The sequence below is a fragment of the Macaca fascicularis genome, chromosome 15 (genome assembly GCF_037993035.2).
Source record: "Macaca fascicularis isolate 582-1 chromosome 15, T2T-MFA8v1.1".
NCBI classification, from domain to species: Eukaryota; Metazoa; Chordata; class Mammalia; order Primates; family Cercopithecidae; genus Macaca; species Macaca fascicularis.
This window is the reverse complement of record NC_088389.1, coordinates 123,152,622-123,170,978: the sequence shown is the minus strand read 5'-3', so window position 1 is coordinate 123,170,978 and position 18,357 is coordinate 123,152,622. Positions and strand designations below refer to the sequence as shown.

The window sequence follows — 18,357 nt, the reverse complement described above, 5'->3', positions numbered from 1 at the left end:
GGCTGAGGCAGGAGGATCACTTGAGGTTAGGAGTTCAAAACCAGCCTAACCAACATGGTGAAACCCTGTCTCTACTAAAAATACGAACAAAAAAAAAAATTAGCCAGGTGTGGTTGCGTGCACGCATAGTGCCAGCTACTCAGGAGCTGAGGCAGGAGAACTGCTTGAGCCTGGGAGGTAGAGGTCGCAGTGAGCCGGGGTCGTGCCACCGTACTCCAGCCTGGGAGTGTGAGGGACACCAGATGATGGAGGCCTCATTCGCCATGATCACTTCCTGGCCCTTCCCAAGTTTCTGTTTTCTTACACATTGTCACATTTCTTGCCTGCTATATAAATTCCTGGTTTTAGTCAGTCAGGAAGATGGACTTGAGACTGAGCACCCATCTACTCGGCTGCAGCACCCAATTAAAGCCTTTTTCCTTAGCACTACTTGTTGTCTCAGTGGTTGGCTTCCTGTGTGGTGAGTAACAGGACCTAGACTGAACCCCTGCTGTTTCTGTAACAATAGCAATTGTCCTAAGTCATAAGTACCATTTGGTTATCAAAGCATTACTGTCAGCAGAGCCCTGCCCACAATGTACCAAGATCCCTTAGGGTGGAAGACAGGGCCACATGATGGACAGCAGAGTAGGGAAAAGCTGTCCCAGTGATGACCATTAGAGACTTTCTGCACAAGACCCCTTAGACCTAGGCAGGCGTCACCAGAAGCAGAGAGGGACATAGAGCTGGAGAGATGAGATGCCCTGAGGTAGCATAGTGAAGGTGTATTTCTGGCCTTGCCGACTGGAAACAAACTGCTTCTGGTGGTCTTTGTGAGCAGCTATTGAGGGGAAAAAAAAATTGGAAGGATCAATAGCTGCCTATCAAGTACCGGGGGTTGTGTTAATTTGCTCAAGCAACAACAACACATCAGAACAACAGCTGCAATTAGAGTTGACAACCAGTTAAACTTAAGATAATCCACTGTCATTCTTCAAGCCCCATCTGTCTTCTACGCTGGCCAAAGAAGTGATTTGAATGGGGGATGATAGCAGAATCACCATCCCTGCATCTTTCAAGTCCTTGGTGGTGGCATTAATCTCTGCAATCCCTCCAGGGATACAGTACTACTTTTGGCTTACTATTTTCCTAGTTAGAGATAATTCTAGTGGCCTGTCCCATCATAGTGGCCCTCACTCCACAGGTCAGGGAATCAATACAGGAATTCTGCCAGTTGCTGTGCATGTCTATTCCAATGTTATGCATTCTAGAACTGGAGAAATAACCACAGGATGAGTTCAGTGGCCCACTGGACCCACTAGGAGAAGGACCTGAGCTAATACTCCATTGATCACCTAACCTCCATAAGACTCTGCTCGGGCTAATGGATGACAGTGACATTTTAGTTCTCCTGGAATTCATGTCACTTCAGAGCTGGTGCCCAACAATCCCCAAAAAGTCTGATTATTTCCCTTCCCATAGTGCAGTCACCCTGATGAAAGGCGATGGGTCCCTTTAGGGAAGGCTGGAAGAAAGATAAACCGTTTTACATTTTTGACAACGTAGCCGACTCCTTCTTCAAGGTGACCTGGATTCTCCTTCATTCAAAGGGTTCAGCGTCTGTAAACTGGCTCAAGTCTGGGCATTACTTGAGGGACCATGACTCTCTGCTCTGGTAATTCAAGTTAGACTTCCGTTTACCTGACCTAGAACTCTTCTGCTTACACAGATCAAATAAGAATGTAGTAGGCTTCCTGTCTGTTTCACTTCTAGCAACACCATCATCAGCTAGTCAACATCATAGGTCTGAGCGAGTCAGAATATTCTGATTGCTGCTTTGATTCTGCTGTTCATTATAGCAACCCCACCCACCTTGCCTTTGGCAATTAAGTGCCTCCCCTTGGCTCCTGCCATCCTGGGATCCAATTACCTAAGTGGATTTAGGTTTCCCAACTCAGTGGCAGCAGTTCTCACTGTAATTTTTACCTACAGATAAAAGCAACCACGTAGGTTTTCAAAGATGCTGGGACTCCCTCACAAATTTATTTCTCACAATCATGGTTAAAGGTATGTTCTCTGAACCCACCAGGGGTGGAGAAGCCAGTCTTACATAACAAATCCACTCTACCACTCCAGTCTCCCTGAGCCTCTGGATACCTTCTACTAGAATATACCAAGGCAGTTCTGACACTTCAACTTCATTTAGTGCAGGTCACCTTTTGGTTCATGTTTCAGCCAATTAACCAACCAAATATTAGAGTTCTTTCCATCCATCTGAGCCACAACACTGAGTCTAGAATCTCTGTTTTGTGGCAACACATATTCTCCATATTTCTGTCTGTATAAACTGGAAAAATCATGTATTTCATTTGAAGTGTAACGCATATCCTTGGGGGTCATACTTTGTGCCTCATCTTTCTTTTTTTTTTTTTTTTTTTTTTTTGAGACGGAGTCTCGCGCTGTCACCCAGGCTGGAGTGCAGTGGCCGGATCTCAGCTCACTGCAAGCTCCGCCTCCCGGGTTCACGCCATTCTCCTGCCTCAGCCTCCCGAGTAGCTGGGACTACAGGCGCCCGCCACCTCGCCCGGCTAGTTTTTTGTATTTTTTAGTAGAGATGGGGTTTCACCGTGTTAACCAGGATGGTCTCGATCTCCCGACCTCGTGATCCGCCCGTCTCGGCCTCCCAAAGTGCTGGGATTACAGGCTTGAGCCACCGCGCCCGGCCGTGCCTCATCTTTCAAGGCCTGCTTAGAGTGATTCTAGTTATAGGTGTAGATGCAAAGACAGGTGGTGATAGGTGGATGCGTGGGTCCTGAGGAAAATTAGCAATGTTTTGTAAGGCAATTTTCTCAGGGAGCCATTACAGTTTCCTCAAACAAAGCAGAATTACTCTCCTCAGATGTAGGTGGAACAGCTTCTACTGGCAAAGAAAACACCTCCAAATTTAGAAATTTAATGTCCCCAGCTTCATCCAGATATCCCCATATGTCTCCATCTGTCTTAGAACATTTAGTGTTGCTATAAAGGGATACCTGAAGCTAGGTAGTTTCTAAAGAAAAAAGGTTTATTTGGCTCATCGTTCTGATGGTTGGAAAGTTCAAGATTTGGCATCATCTCCCGATAGGTCTCAGCTGCTGAGGCTGCTTCCACTCATGGCAGAAGGCAAAGGGAAGCCCGTGAGTGCAGAGACCACATGGCAAAAGAAGAGAAAAGAAAAGAGAAAGAGGTTTCAGTCTCTTTTTAACAACCAGCTCTTGCAGGAACTAATAGAGAACTCACTCACCCACAAGGGAGGGCATTACTCTGTTCATGAGGCATTCACCCCCATGACCCAAACACCTCCCATTAGGCCCCACGTCCAACATTTTGATCAAATTTTATCATGAGATTTGGAAGGGACAAACATCCAAACCATAGCACTATCTCAATTTTCAGGATCCCATTCATTCCCAATGAATGCTTTAGCATCAGACACCATGGAGGATTGGAAAATCAGTTTGCTTTGTAACTCACCTGATTGTAGGATGAGACTCTGGGTTTGACTCTTAGCAATCTCATCTCTGTGGCTACCGAAGATAAGGGTTTTTGCCAGAGCAGACATTGAAGCTTTCAGGTCATTTATACAGAGCTTGAGTTGGGAATTCAGATCCCTAGGGTCCTTTTCCTCTTTCCCCACTTTTCCCATGCAATTAGCAACCAACCAATGTCATTATATTTGCCAGTGTTTTTGTCCATTTTGTGCTCCTATTATGTAATACCCGAGACTGAGTAATTTATAATAACAGAAATGTATTGGCTCATGTTTCCGGAGCTGGGAAGTTCCAGATCTAGTGGCTGGCATCTGACAAGGACCTTCTTGCTGCATCATCTTCTCATGGCAGAAAGCAGAAGAGGAAGAGAGAATAAATGGCAGCTGAACTCCCTCTTTTATAACAAATCCTCCCCTGGGATAATAGCATTAATTCATTCACTCTGGCCTCATGGCCTAATCACCTCTCATTAGACCCGACCTCCTACCACTGCCAGATTGGGGATCGAGTTTCCAATCATGAACAATAGGGGACACATCAAATCACAGCAGTTAGTTTGATTAAAATGTTCCAAGATATCAAATACGTGATCACCCAGAACCTTACCGCCTGTAAATATTTGATTAGGAGTATCAAAGGGTGATATTTGTTATATATGTATTGCCAGATCACACAATGGATTATCAGTGTTGTCTTTACTGCCAGAAATAGAGTCATCAGTGTCTTCAAATATAATCAAATTGAGAACCAATTCTAGATACCCTAGAGTTAATGAAGAAAGCTCATCCTTAAGACGGGGTACAGTGGCTCATGCCTGTAATCCCAGCACTTTGGGAGGCTGAGGCAGGTGGATCACTTGATGTCAGGAGTTCGAGACCAGCCTGGCCAACATGAGGAAACCCCTGTCTCTAATAAAAATACAAAAATTAGCCAGGCATGTTAGCATGCACCTATAGTCCCAGCTACTCGGGAGCCTGGGTGACAGAGTGAAATTCTATCTAAAAAAAAAAAAGAAAGAAAGAAAAGGAAGAAAGAAAGAAAGCTCATCCTCCTTAATATTCTATTCCTCTAGATACCTCTAGATACACTCTTGGTGCCAAAGTCTATATCAGTCAGAATTCTCCAGAGAAACAGAACCAGTAGGACAGATAAGATAGGTAAATAAGTAGATGGTAGACAGATAGACAGACAGATAGATAAAAAGATAAAGATATTTACTTCATAGAACTGGCTTTTGCTGCTGACTTATGCTGAATTTTGTAGGGCAGCCTGGAAAATCTTGGGCAAGAGTTAATGCTGTGGTCTTATAGCAGAATTTCTTCTTCAGGGAAACAAATTTTGCTTTTAAGACCTTTCAATTGGTTAGATGACACTTTAGATGACACTCATCCACAGTATGCAGAATAATCTCCTTAATGTCAACTGGTTGTAGGTATTAACCATATCTACAAAGTACCATCACAGCAACACCTGGATTAGTGTTTGATTGAAGTACTATATTGATTGAAGTTACATTGAGGTACTATAGCCTAGCCAAGTTGACACACAAAACTAACCATCACAGTGGTCAAGTAATGATTTGACACATGTTTCTGTAAATGCCTGGAACCAGTAAGTCTCCAAGTCTTTGCCAGGAGGCTCTATATGTGCATTGGGGAATGCCTTCGCCACTCAGCCAGATGGTTTAAGCTCCGCCTTAGCCTTCACTTCCTGCTTGTGCATATCCTCATGTTCAGTCAGAGGTGAGACCTTCTCATGTCTTTCCTGAGCATGCACACTGCTGCATACAGCCCTGGGCATGCACATGGCCTCCCAGATCTTCAGGAATATGTTGGTGCCTTTCAAGGTCCCATGGACACCTCATTCCTCAAATTTTCCTTTTAACCTTGATGGTTAGTCTATTGCTTACTCCAACTATTATTTATCAGCTCAGGCAGCCCTGATGTTGAAATATTCCACAACTGCTGCCACTGGGAGAGTCATTTAGCACTGAGCTAGAAGCACCCTAATTGGCATAGTTGAAAAAGTTGATGTCTCCACCTCAAGGTGATAGTGATATCTAAGGCAGTGTGGTAGAAACTACTACTGCAGTTTAAAATTGGGACAAGAAGGAAGCCTCATCCTCCAGTCTCCTAAAGTACCTACTTGTTGAGAAAGAGGACAGTAACCTTGATTGTGAGGAGCATGAAGATGCAGTTTGAGAGCAATACTGACTAGTTGGTGCCTCCTTTGCAAGGCCACTGTTTCAGAGATATACTAAACCAAGGCTATTAAAGCAACAGCTAAAGTCAGAATATCTGATTGCTGGGATAGAGGAGATTCTTAGGTTCCTAGCTTCATAACCTAAGACTCAGTAAGCTTTTCTTTCTTTTTTTTTTTTTTTTTTTTTTGAGATGGACTCTTGCCCTATCGCCCAGGCTGGAGTGCAGTGGTACGATCTCAGCTCACTGCAACCTCTGCCTCCTGGGTTTGAGTGATTCTCCTGCCTCAGCCTTCAGAGTAGCTAGGATTACAGGTACACACCACCGTGCCTGGCTAATTTTTGTATTTTTAGTAGAGATGGGGTTTTGCCTTGTTGGCCAGGCTGGTCTTGAACTCCTGACCTCGTGATCCACTTGCCTCGGCCTCCCAAAGTGTTGGGATTATAGGCATGAGCCACTGCGCCCAGCCTAATATTTGTAGTTTTAGTAGAGATGGGGTTTCACCATATTGGCCAGGCTGGTCTCGAACTCCCGACCTTGTGATCTGCCCACCTCGGCCTCCCAAAGTGCTGGGATTACAGGCATGAGCCACTGAGCCCGGCCTCAGTAAGCTTTTTGATTTAGGTTATTAGCTCTTCAATAAATTCAGATAGTTTATATGATTTACAGGTTTGAAAGAAACTTGTATTTTGAGAGAAATCCTTGTGATCATTATCCTGTAGGGCAAGAGTCAGCAAACTTTTTCTATAAAGGGCAAGATAGTAAATATTTTAAGTTTTGCAGGCTATGTGTTTTCTGTCACAACTACTCAACTCTGCCAGGAGGACAGCAGCCATAGACAAAAGAAACAATAAGCATGATTGTTGTCTCAGTCCACTTGGACTGCTGTAACGGAATGCCTTAGATAAAGTAATTTATAAACCACAGACATTTATTGCTCACAGTTCAGGAGGCTGGAAAGTCCAAGATCAAGGCACCAGCAGATTCGGTGTCTGGTGAGGGCCTGTTATTCGTGGATGGCACTTTCTGTGCATCCTCGCTTGGCAGAAGGGCAAAAGAGCTTCCTCAAACCTCCTTTATAAGGGCACTAATCACACTCATGAGGAGAGAGTCCTCATGACCTAAAGGCCCCACCTCTTAATACTATCCTGTGAGGGATTAAGTTTCAACATATGAATTTGGGGGAAGACAAACATTCAGACCACAGCAACGATATTTCTTTTTTTCTTTTCTTTTTTGTTTTGAGCCAGAGTCTCACTCTGCTGCCCAGGCTGGAGTGTGGTGGTGGGATCTTGGCTCACTGCAACCTCTGCCTCCTGGGTTCAAGTGATTCTCCTGTCTCAGCTTCCCAGGTAGTGGGGGCTACAGGCACACACCACCACACCTGACTAATTTTTGTGTTTTTAGTAGAGACAGGGTTTCACCATGTTGGCCAGGCTGGTCTCAAACTCCTGACCTCACGTGATCCACCCATATTTTGATAAAACTTTATTTACAAAAACAGGCGGCAGCCTGGATGTTACCCATGAGCTCTAGTTTGCCAAATCCTGCTATTAGGCAATCCTGTGATGATGACATGGGACCCAACGCCAAGAGCAGACTAGTAGAGAAGGGCAGTCCCTGAGTCATCCTACTCACTGTCCAGCTTAGACGCGACCTAGAGATCAATGGACAGAGGAGAGCCTCCCAATGAGCAAAACCAGGGTCAGTGTATTAGTTAGCTACAGCTGCATAACCAATCACCCCAAAACTAGTGCATTAGAATGACAAGAGTGTTTTTAGTCATGCACCTGCGTCAGCTGGATGGTCCAGGATAACCTCACTCAAATGGCTGTCAATCTGCTGGGGTGTTGTGGGTGATGCACCAAGTGCTTCTCATCATCTGACAGACTAGCCCAGGCTTGTGTTCATAATAGCTGAGACAGTTTCTGTAAGAGAGTAAGAGGGTTTAAAATCTCCTGAGGCCCAGGCTGAAAACTAACACAACATCACTTTTGCCACATCCTGTTGGTGAAAATAATTCAAGAGGGCAGTCCAGAATCAAGGCATGAAGAAACAGACTCCAGTTCTTACTGGGAGGAGCTGCAAAATCACTTTTCAAAGGAATGAAGAGAGAGGGCAAGCTTCATGCCCTTTTTTTGAAATCTATTACAGGCAGCCAGATTTAGCTGATAAAGAAAGTAGAAAGTCATGCTACTGCCTAGAGAGGAAGACCTGTGGGTGTTAGGGTGTGTATCTTTCTTCCATTTTTCCCGGTGTAATGATTCCAAACTATACAAGAAGGAAGGAAGGAAGGAAGGAAGGAAGGAAGGAAGGAAGGAAGGAAGGAAGGAAGGAAGGAAGGAAGGTAGGTTTGCTTAAATGTGGGTGCAAATAGCAAAAGTCTGTGATGTTCCTACCTGGGGAAACTGTCATAACTTCCCAACACTGTTTAATCTGATGAATGTAGGGGCAGATAAAGAAACTATTACCTTTGATTACACTACCAGAGGGATGTCACTTGATTTAAATATTGTCAGCTAAATTGGATCTCACTGACAAGTGATCAGGGATGTCCAGCAGCTCTGCTAACCTGACGTCAGACCTTTTTTGTTTGTTGGTTTGTTTGTTTATTTGAGAAACAGTCTCACTCTGTTGCCCAGGCTGGAATGCAATTGGGCCATCTCCACTCACTGCAACCTCTACCTCCTGGGTTCAAGCAATTCTGCCTCAGCCTCTCCAGTAGCTTGGATTACAGGCATGCACCACCACACTCGGCTAATTTTTGTGGTTTTCGTAGAGACAGGGTTTCGCCATATTGGCCAGGCTGGTCTCGATCTCCTGACTTTAAATAACCTGCCCACCTCAGCATCCCAAAGTGCTGGGATTACAGGCATGATCCGCTGTGCCTGGCCTAAACTCAGATCTTTTTTGAACAAGAAATGAACCAAAAGGATAGATAAGGTTTTACTAGGGAGTTCCAGGTGGTGAGACAGCAATAGAGGCCTTGATAAACTCTCACATATGCCACATTGAGAGGAGGATGAGCACATGTGTGACAAAGATTGGATTGAGCTGAAGCCACGCATGCATCTCTGGCCAACTGAATGTGACTATATATGCGGAGAAGATGCAAGAGATCCTAGTGGAATCTAATAGCTAGAGTAGACTTGAATGTGGCCTGTGGTTAAAAGGTGCTTCTCTGCCAAATTGCAGATCCATCAGCACAGTGTGGAAGCCTCATTGGCTATGAGCATAGTCTGACTAACCTCCAACTGAATGCTAATGTATGAAGTCACAGTTGCAGAACCTAGGAAGCAGGCTTAAACATAAAAATAAGAAGAAAGCAGCCACACATTGCTGAGAAGACAGAGTTCACAAACAAACAAAACAAAAACAATAGTGCACAAGAGGGGGAATCCAGAGTTGCTTCAATACATTATCTTAAATATCAAGTATTCAACAAAACATTATAAGACATACAAAGACCCATCCTCAGAAAAAAGAGAATTCAATAGAAATTGTGTCTGACAGTCCTCAGATATTGGATTCAGCAAACAGAGGCTTCAAAGCAAAGCAGCTGTTGCAAAGAAGTTCAAAAAGCTAAAGAAACCCCTCTTGGCCGGGCGCGGTGGCTCACGCCTGTAATCCCAGCACTTTGGGAGGCCGAGGCGGGCGGATCACAAGGTCAGGAGATCGAGACCACGGTGAAACCCCGTCTCTACTAAAAATACAAAAAATTAGCCGGGCGCGGTTGTGGGCGCCTGTAGTCCCAGCTACTCGGGAGGCTGAGGCAGGAGAATGGCGTGAACCCGGGAGGCGGAGCTTGCAGTGAGCCGAGATCGCGTCACTGCACTCCAGCCTGGGCTGGGCGACAGAGCGAGACTCCGTCTCAAAAAAAAAAAAAAAAAAAAAAAAAGAAACCCCTCTTTAAATGAGCAAAAGAATGGATTATGGCAGTGAATCAACAAATAGAAAACCCCAGTAAAGACAGAGGTTATGAAAAGTACCCTTCATCCAGTTTCCCACACATTTTCTTCAAAGAAGAAACACAAATGGCAAATAAGCACCTGAAAAGATGTTCAATATCGATTGATCATTAGGGAAATGTAATGATTCCAAACTATACAAATCAAAACCATGAGATACCACCTCTCACCCACTGGGACAGTTTTTTTGTTTTGTTTCGTTTTGTTTTTGAGACAGAGTCTCGCTCTATAACCCAGGCTGGGGTGCAGTGGCACGATCTCGGCTCACTGCAAGCTCCGACTCCCAGGTTCACGCCATTCTGCCTCAGCCTCCCGAGTAGCTGGGACTACAGGCACCCGCCACCACGCCCAGCTAATTTTTTTGTATTTTTAGTAGAGCTAGGGTTTTACCATGTTAGCCAGGATGGTCTCCATCTCCTGACCTCGTGATCCACCCGCCTCAGCCTCCCAAAGTGCTGGGATTACAGGCGTGAACCACCACGCCCAGCCTGGGACAGTTATTTTTAAAATGGAAGTCACAAGTACTGATGAGAATTTGGAGAAATTGAAGGCCTTGTACCTTGTTGCTGGCAATGTAAAATGGTGCAGCGGCTATAAAAAACATGGCGATTCTGCAAAAAGCCAAACAAAATTACTATATGACCCAGCAATTCCACTTCTAGGTACATCCTCAAAAGAATTGAAAGTAGAGCCTCAAGCAGTTACTTATATAGCCATTTTCACAACAGCATTCAAAATAGTCGAAGCGGGTCGGTTGCGGTGGCTCACGCCTGTAATCCCAGCACACACACACTCCGTCTTGCTCCTCTTCCCTGAATTTATCCCCAGGCCACACTCATCCATGATTCCACATCTTTGTGTCCCTGGGGACTTCTCTCTGGAGCGTATTTTCCATGACTGGCAGAAACCTGCTCCTTCGAGATGCAACCCACTGTCCCCCATTCTGTGCCACCGTCTGAGTTCTCCAGGTGGAGTGTTGCCCCTCCCAGGCTCCAGAGTGCAGCAGAGTCAGCCACTGACGTCTGTTCCATCTGCAACATGAATCCTTGAGGGCTGGGCTGTGTCCTGCTGCACCCAGGGAAGGCTGGCGGGCAGGGAGCTGGGATCTGGAGTCACATGGACCAGGGTTCAGATCCTGGGCTTCTCCAGTTATACCCTATGATATCTTGGACAAGTCATCTACCTTATTGTGCTTCAGTTTCCTGGTCTATAAAATGAAAACAGTGGTACCTGCCTTGTAACTTGTTTGTGAGGCTTAAGAAAGATAGTGATTATTTGCAATTGCTAGACATAGGGCTTGGAGCAGGGTAAATGCTCAGCACATATGGGGCCTTCACCACCATCATTGTTCCTGGACTGAACTGAGGGTCGGGCTGCTTGTACTCATGGTCCAGTAACGAGATGCAGATGACCTGGGAAATAAGAGAGTTTATTTCTGTAAACAGGTACAGGGAGAAGGGCAGGGGCAATTCACCAGACCAACTCAAAGTTACAAAGCTTTTCCAGTGCTTATATATCTTCTAAGCTATATGTCTACTTTCTAGTGTGCATTTGTCTAAAGACCCAAGTGATGGATTCCTTGTAATCTACAACTAAGGTGTGGGTCGGCCGGGCACAGTGGCTCACGCCTATAATCCCAGCACTTTGGGAGGCCGAGGTGGGTGGATCACCTGAGGTCAGGAGTTCGAGATCAGCCTGACCAATGTGGTGAAACCCCATCTCTACTGAAAATACAAAACTTAGCTAGACGTGGTGGCATGCACCTGTAGTCCTAGCTACTCTGGAGGCTGAGACAGAAGAATTGCTTGAACTCGGGAGGCAGAAGTTGCAGTAAGCCAAGATCACACCACTGCACTCCAGCCTGAGTGACAGAGTGAGACTTTGTCTCAAACAACGACAACAACAAAAAAAATGTGTGGGTCCTGGAGACCTTTCTCCAGAGCCTCATCTACTTGATCTAGATAGGTGCTGGCACCGGGGCTCATTACCTTTATCTTGTCTCCAGCTAAGGTATGGAGGTCTGGGGAGTTTCTTTAGACCCCCAATAAAACTTGCTTAATCCTAAACGGGTCCTGGTAGGAGGAATGTAAGAATTCCTTCATCGTCTTGACATGTTTCAAGGCCCAGGAGAGGCCCGGGCAAGACTCTTGGAGGGCTTCTGTTACATTCCAGCCATTTTGTAGGAGCACTGGCCCTTTCAGCCTTTAATATCTAACCATTCAGTCAGGGCTGAAGCAGTGGTTCTGGAGGCCTGCCTGTTCTACTGTTAGTGAGACCTGGCCTGCCACATCATCATTACTGTGTCGAAACTCCTAGCACAGAGGAGGAGTTTATCGAATGCATGACATTTGGGCCAAAGATCTTTCTTTTTTTTCTTTGAGACAGAGTCTTGCTCTGTCGCCCAGGCTGGAGTGCAGTGGTGCGATCTCAGCTCACTGAAATCTCCACCTCCCAGGTTCAAGTGATTCTCCTGCCTCAGCCTAGCTGGGAATAGTCCCAGAGTAGCTGGGATACAGGTGTCCACCACCATGCCCAGCTCATTTTTGTATTTTAGTAGAGACAGGGCTTCACCATGTTGGCCAGGCTGCCCTTGAACCCCTGACCTCAGGTGATTCACCCACCCCGGCGTCTCAAAGTGCTGGGATTACAGGCGTGAGCCATCATGCCCGACCTGTGCCAAAGATCCTTTGACGTCATACAGCATGAAAGTGTGGAGGCTGCTATGTGACCCACCATGAGGGTGGCCCAAGCCACATACACCTGGCAGGCCATCACCTGTTGGGGAGATGGTTTTGTTCCTCAGCCAGTGAGGAGCAGAGAGGAGACAGAGGAAGGGGCTGACGTGGGTAGGCAGAGCTCTCCAGGGAACAGTGAGGAAGGGGAGGCTGAGCTGCCAGAGTGACCACACACCAAGTTAGGTTTGAGTCTGGGCATGTCTGTGTGTGAGGGCACTGCCAGCCTTTGCCTGGGCCCCTGGGGAGCCTTTGTTTATTTACAAAGGCCGAGCAGCTTGGTTGGGTGAACATCACTTCCCGTTTTGTTGCCAGGCCCCAGCTAAGCGGTCCATTTCTCCTAGAGGGAGCCACCGGGCTGTTCCCTGACACCCTTCAAGCCTCTCTCCCTCCCACCTCTGCCGAAGTCGAGGTCGCCTCTGTTATCTTGTGTGTCCCGCCTTCCTGGTGGAGGGCGCTTGTGTCCAGGAAGTGGTGCATGGTGAGCCCAGCCTGGTCTGTATCCGCTGAGCCCTGACCCCTAAGGGACCTTGGCTGGTGTCCCTGATATGGGCCCAAAGACTCACTAGGCCTCGTCAAAGCTCCTGCCCTCCTAGAGCTGACCTTCTAGGGGGACAAAAGTGTACAAAGGTGAATATGCACACCATACACTATGCAACAGAGGGAGGGAAATAGAACCGGGGAAGTGAGTCTACAGCCTACAGCCATGAGGGTGTTACCAAAAACAAAATTTGAAGACCCGCCCAACCATCTGAATGAACTTCCTCCTCAGCCAGGGCATTCTAAAATTTAACCTGAAAGACTAACCTGTTCAGGCCATGACAGGAAGTGGGGGTTGGACATGTCCAGGGTTTACATCAACACAAACCTTAAGTCTGATAAGAAACATTTACAGTCTATTATCTCTAAAGCCTGCTATTTAAAGGTTTCATATGCATGATAAAACCTCAGCCTTTACAACCCCTGATCACAAACCAGATATTCCTTTCTACTGATCATAAATAACTCTTCAACCAATTGCAGTCAGAATATGTTTAAATCTGCCTATGACCTGGAAGACCCCCCACCCCTTGCATGCTTCAAGTTGTCCCACCCTTCTAGATGGAACCAATGCAAATCTTACATATATTGATTGATGTATCACTGTTACTGGAAAGGGGTTCTGACCCAGACCCCAAGAGAGGGTTCCTGGACCTTGTGCAAAAAATAATTCTGGGTGAGTCCATAGAGTAAAGTGAAAGCAAGTTTATTAGGAAAGTAAAGGAATAAAGAGTGGCTACTCCACAGGCAGAGCAGCGGTATGGACTGCTTGACTAAGGATACTTACAGTCATTTCTTGATTATATGCTAAAGAAGGGGTGGATTATTCATGAGTTTTCTGAGGAAGTGGTGGGCACTCTGCAGAACTGAGGGTTCATCCCCTTGTTAGACCATATAGGGTAACTTCCTGACGTTGCCATGGCATTTATAAACTGTCATGGCGCTGGTGGGAGTGCCTTTTAGCATGCTAATGCATTATAACTAGCACATAATGAGCAGTGAGGATGACTAGAGGTCACTTTTATTGCCATCTTGGTTTTGATGGGTTTTGTCTGGCTTCTTTTTTTTTGAGACAGAGTCTCGTTCTGTCACCCAGGCTGGAGTGCAGTGGCGTGATCTTGGTTCACTGCAAACTCTGCCTCTCGGGTTCAAGCAGTTCTCCTGTCTCAGCCTCCTGAGTAACTGGGATTACAGATGTCCACCACCACTCCCGGCTAATTTTTGTATTTTTTTAGTAGAGACGGGGTTTCACCATGTTGGCCAGGTTGGTCTCAAACTCCTGACCTCAGGTGATCTGCCCGCCTTGGCCTCCCAAAGTGCTGGGATTAAAGGTGTGAGCCACCATGCCCGGCATTGTCTGGCTTCTTTACTGCAACCTGTTTTATCAGCAAGGTCTTTGTGACCTGTATCTTGTGCTGACCTCCTGTCTCATCCTGTGACTTAGAATGCCTAGTCTCCTGGGAATGCTGCCCAGCAGGTCTCAGCCTTATTTTACTCAGCCCCTATTCAAGATGGAGTTGGCTCTGGCTCAAATGTCTCTGACATTAGGTCTCCTAAAAATGTATAAAAGTAAGCTGTACCTCGACCACCCTGGGCACATGTCATCAGGACCTCCTGAGGCTGTGTCATGGATGCATCCTTAACCTTGGCAAAATACACTTTCTGAGTTGATGAAGACTTGTCTCAGACACTTTTTGGTTTACAAGAGCTACACAAGAGGAGAGGGGAAGGAAGAGGTAGGGGAAGAGCCACACTTGAGTGTGCAGGGCCTTGGAGGTAGCTGTGATGATTTGGCTTTGACTCTGCGAGGGTTTCGAGCAGAGTGGGAATGGAACCTGACTTGGGTCTAAGGAAACTCTTGGCTGCCCTGCTGTGAGAGAAGCCTAGGGGAAGGAGGAGCCAAGGAGGCAGTGAGGGGGTGACGGTAATGGTCCAGGTGATAGGGACAGGGAGGGGGTGGGGGGGTCAGAGAAATTCCAGGCAGAAAAGGGCGGGTCCCTGGTGAAGCCTTACTATTAAGCTGAAAGGCCTGAAACCGCAGCACAAAATGAGAACTTGTATCTGTTTCCCACTTAAATGTTGCCCTTTCCTAAACCACCCATGGCTCCGCCCTGCCCCATCCTGTGCCTATAAGGACCCCAGGCTCAGCCAGCAGAGAGGAGAAGCAGCTGGATGTCGGGGACTATGGCTGGATGTCGGGGACTATGGCTGGATGTTGGAGAGAATGGCTGGATGTCGGGGACTATGGCTGGATGTCAGGGACTATGGCTGGATGTCAGGGACTATGGCTGGATGTCGGGGACTATGGCTGGATGTTGGAGAGAATGGCTAGATGTCAGGGACTATGGCTGGATGTCAGGGACTATGGCTGGATGTTGGGGACTATGGCTGGATGTCGGAGAGAATGGCTGGATGTCAGGGACTATGGCTGGATGTCGGGGACTATGGCTGGATGTCGGGGACTATGGCTGGATGTCGGGGACTATGGCTGGATGTTGGAGAGAATGGCTGGATGTCGGGGACTATGGCTGGATATCGGGGACTATGGCTGGATGTCGGAGAGAATGGCTGGATGTCAGGGACTATGGCTGGATGTCGGGGACTATGGCTGGATGTCGGGGACTATGGCTGGATGTTGGAGAGAAGCGGCTTGACTTCAGAGTGACAGCTTGATGGTGTAACTTTGGAGAAGAGTCTGGCCAGAGACAGATAGACTTGAGGAAAAGAAGGTGGCATCATTTCTACCCCTCAGGGTATTGTGAAGATTGAATGAGAAGATGTATGTCACATACCTGGTAATGTTGGGGACACAGGCAGAGCTCAGTAAGAGGTGGCGCGTTATCTGCTGCCGGGACCACCCTGCTTCTCTTATGCTTGCCAGCCCCCTATTCCTGCAGCCTTGGGCTGGCCAATTCCTGTGCATCCTCTGCGCCTCCCTCAGGTGTCTTCTCAGGGAAGGCTGTCCTGATCCACTCCACCCCGTCACACACTGCAACTCCCACCCAGAGCTCTCCCTCCGGCCAGAAGGAAGCCCACAAGGGTAGTGACAGACCCTCTGCCCCCAGCACCTAGGAGAGCCCCTACCTGTAACAGAATGTTCCTGAAGCCTTCCCTGGCCTCCCTTCCACCACCACTACCTGTCTCCAAGTTCAAAGTGCCATGGTCACTCTCTGCGTGGGACCCCCACGGTCCTTCTCCATCCCTCCTCAGACCTGCCCCATGGGAAGGTGTGGGTGGGGCTGGGGCGGTTGGAGTCAGATCAGGCTGGATCAGGTGCAGGTGTTGCCCTGAGGCTGTGTGACCTTGGGCAAGTCACTGTGGGGCATCAGTCCCTCCCTTGTTAAGTACACACTCAAACAAGGCTTGTTCCTTCTTTACACTAGGAGCTGTCCCACTCATTAACAATTTGCCCAGCCCAAGACAGTCCGAGGCAAGCCAGGCCGCTTGGTCATCCTATTCCTACTACAACTGATTAGTTAATTTCACAAGTCAAACTATGACACATTCTCCTCAGACAAACAAAACACTAAAAAGAATCAGGGCTCCTTGAGGAAATAATTGATTTCAGGTCTGGGACATGGAGAGCACAAGATGATCTTGGAACAACTGGCATCAGATATCAAGGAAGTAATAACAATAATAACAAATTACGATGTTTTGAAGACATGGAGCCAGCTTGGAGAGCTCCCACAGGCCAAATCTGCTACCATTTGAGCATCAAAGCAAGTAAGGAAAGTAATGGATTGTAACCCATGGAGTAAAACAAGAATTCATGGATCCACACTGCTAATGAATGAGAGAGAAGGGAATAAATGAGAAGGTATAGCTGCCTCAGTACAAAGGCAACTCATAAATGGAGAAGGACTGATGGAAACAGAAAAGCAGCCAGTATGGCCGGGCATGGTGGCTCACGCCTGTCATTCCAACACTTTGTGAGGCCCAGGCAGGCAGATTACGAGATCAAGAGATCCAGACCATCCTGGCCAACATGGTGAAACCCTGTCTCTACTAAAAAAAAAAAAAAAAAATTACAAAAATTAGCTGGGCATAGTGGCATGCACCTGTAGTTCCAGCTACTTGGGAGGTTGAGGCAGGAGAATCACTTGAATCCGGGAGGCAGAGGTTGCAGTGAGCCGATATTGCGCCAATGCACTCCAGCCTGGGGACAGAGCCAGACTCTCTCTCAAAACAACAACAACAACAACAACAACAACAACAACAAAACAGCCAGTATGGTAATAATTATTTCAGGCAAGAAGTAGTCTTGAATGCCAAAATTAGTGGGTCAAGGTTTGAGGAGTGATAGGCTATATCTATGGTTGCAAAGTCTTCACTCACGACACTAATTACCAAAGAAAATCCCAGCATCGATCAGAGAGATGCAAATCGACATTATGCGTCTCCCAGCTGGTGCTCTGAAAACTCAGCAACACCTCAGTGAGAGTCCTGCCAGAAACGCATCACCTCATCTCCCCATGAGCATATACCGGTGTGCACTGCACGCCTCAGAAAGGTCAATCAAAGGAGACTCAGGAAACCTGACGACTGAATGCAACTGGATCCTGGCCCAGAAAAATAATACTGAAACTCTCCGGTATGGTGTTGGGTCCTCGTGCCATTAGAGTGTGGACTGTGCATTAGATAGTGTCAGGACCCTGTGTGCTGTGATTTCTGCTGTTATGGCTTCTAATTTGGTCTTGAGAGTGACCATAAGCCAAGATAGCCACTCTCTAGGAGAACCGAATGGGTGTGAGGGCCTGGTGAGCTACAATGAGGAAGTTAAATGAAAAGGCACAAAACAGAGGAAATTTATTATTGTTAGGTCCCGGAGAGGTTAGGGACGCCTAAGGGAGGCGGACAAGCAGGTGGGGAGGGGCAGTGAGAGACGGTGGGAAGGAAGGGACTATGCCTGTGCTAGGGTCCTTGGGAATCATCCTTTAGGATTTCCCTTGGGGGCTGTGAACTGGTTAAAGAAAACACGAGGGAAGGGTGAACTCATTTGCAGTACCCCGATACTGGCCATTAGGTGCTATGGCGGTCAGCAGCTGTGGGGTGTGTTGCGCTATAGGTCAATGAGATAAGGAATAAACGGGCTATCTCACACATCACCATATACGGAGGAGAAGTGTTACCTACGCCAAGGCGAAGGGTACGACTGGCTTTCAAACAACTTAAGTCAGGCCTAAAAATAGATGCGGAGACAACAATTGTATTTACCACGTTTATGACCCTATATTAATGGAAATGTCTTTATTTCCAAGAAATAGACCTTGAAGGACTGAGGGGCAGCGCTGAGGTTCCCGCTGGCCCCTGGGCGCCCCCTGCTGGCCCGTCCTCCTCCCGCCCCCAGACGTCTGCACAGAGCATGCGTCACACCGTCCCCAGGTTTCCAGCAGCAGCCGTTCGC

At 47.1% G+C, this 18,357-nt stretch overlaps 1 long non-coding RNA gene across 1 annotated transcript; it reads right to left on the bottom strand.

Annotated features, from left to right (window-relative positions):
• Nucleotides 1-3,748: 3,748 nt before the first annotated feature.
• LOC123569079 (uncharacterized) lies at nucleotides 3,749-16,146 on the bottom strand. Its single transcript, XR_006692597.2, has 3 exons — nucleotides 15,743-16,146; nucleotides 7,501-7,638; nucleotides 3,749-3,847 (listed from the first exon to the last, which is right to left on the bottom strand). It is a non-coding gene; the product is annotated as an uncharacterized lncRNA (long non-coding RNA).
• Nucleotides 16,147-18,357: the final 2,211 nt, after the last annotated feature.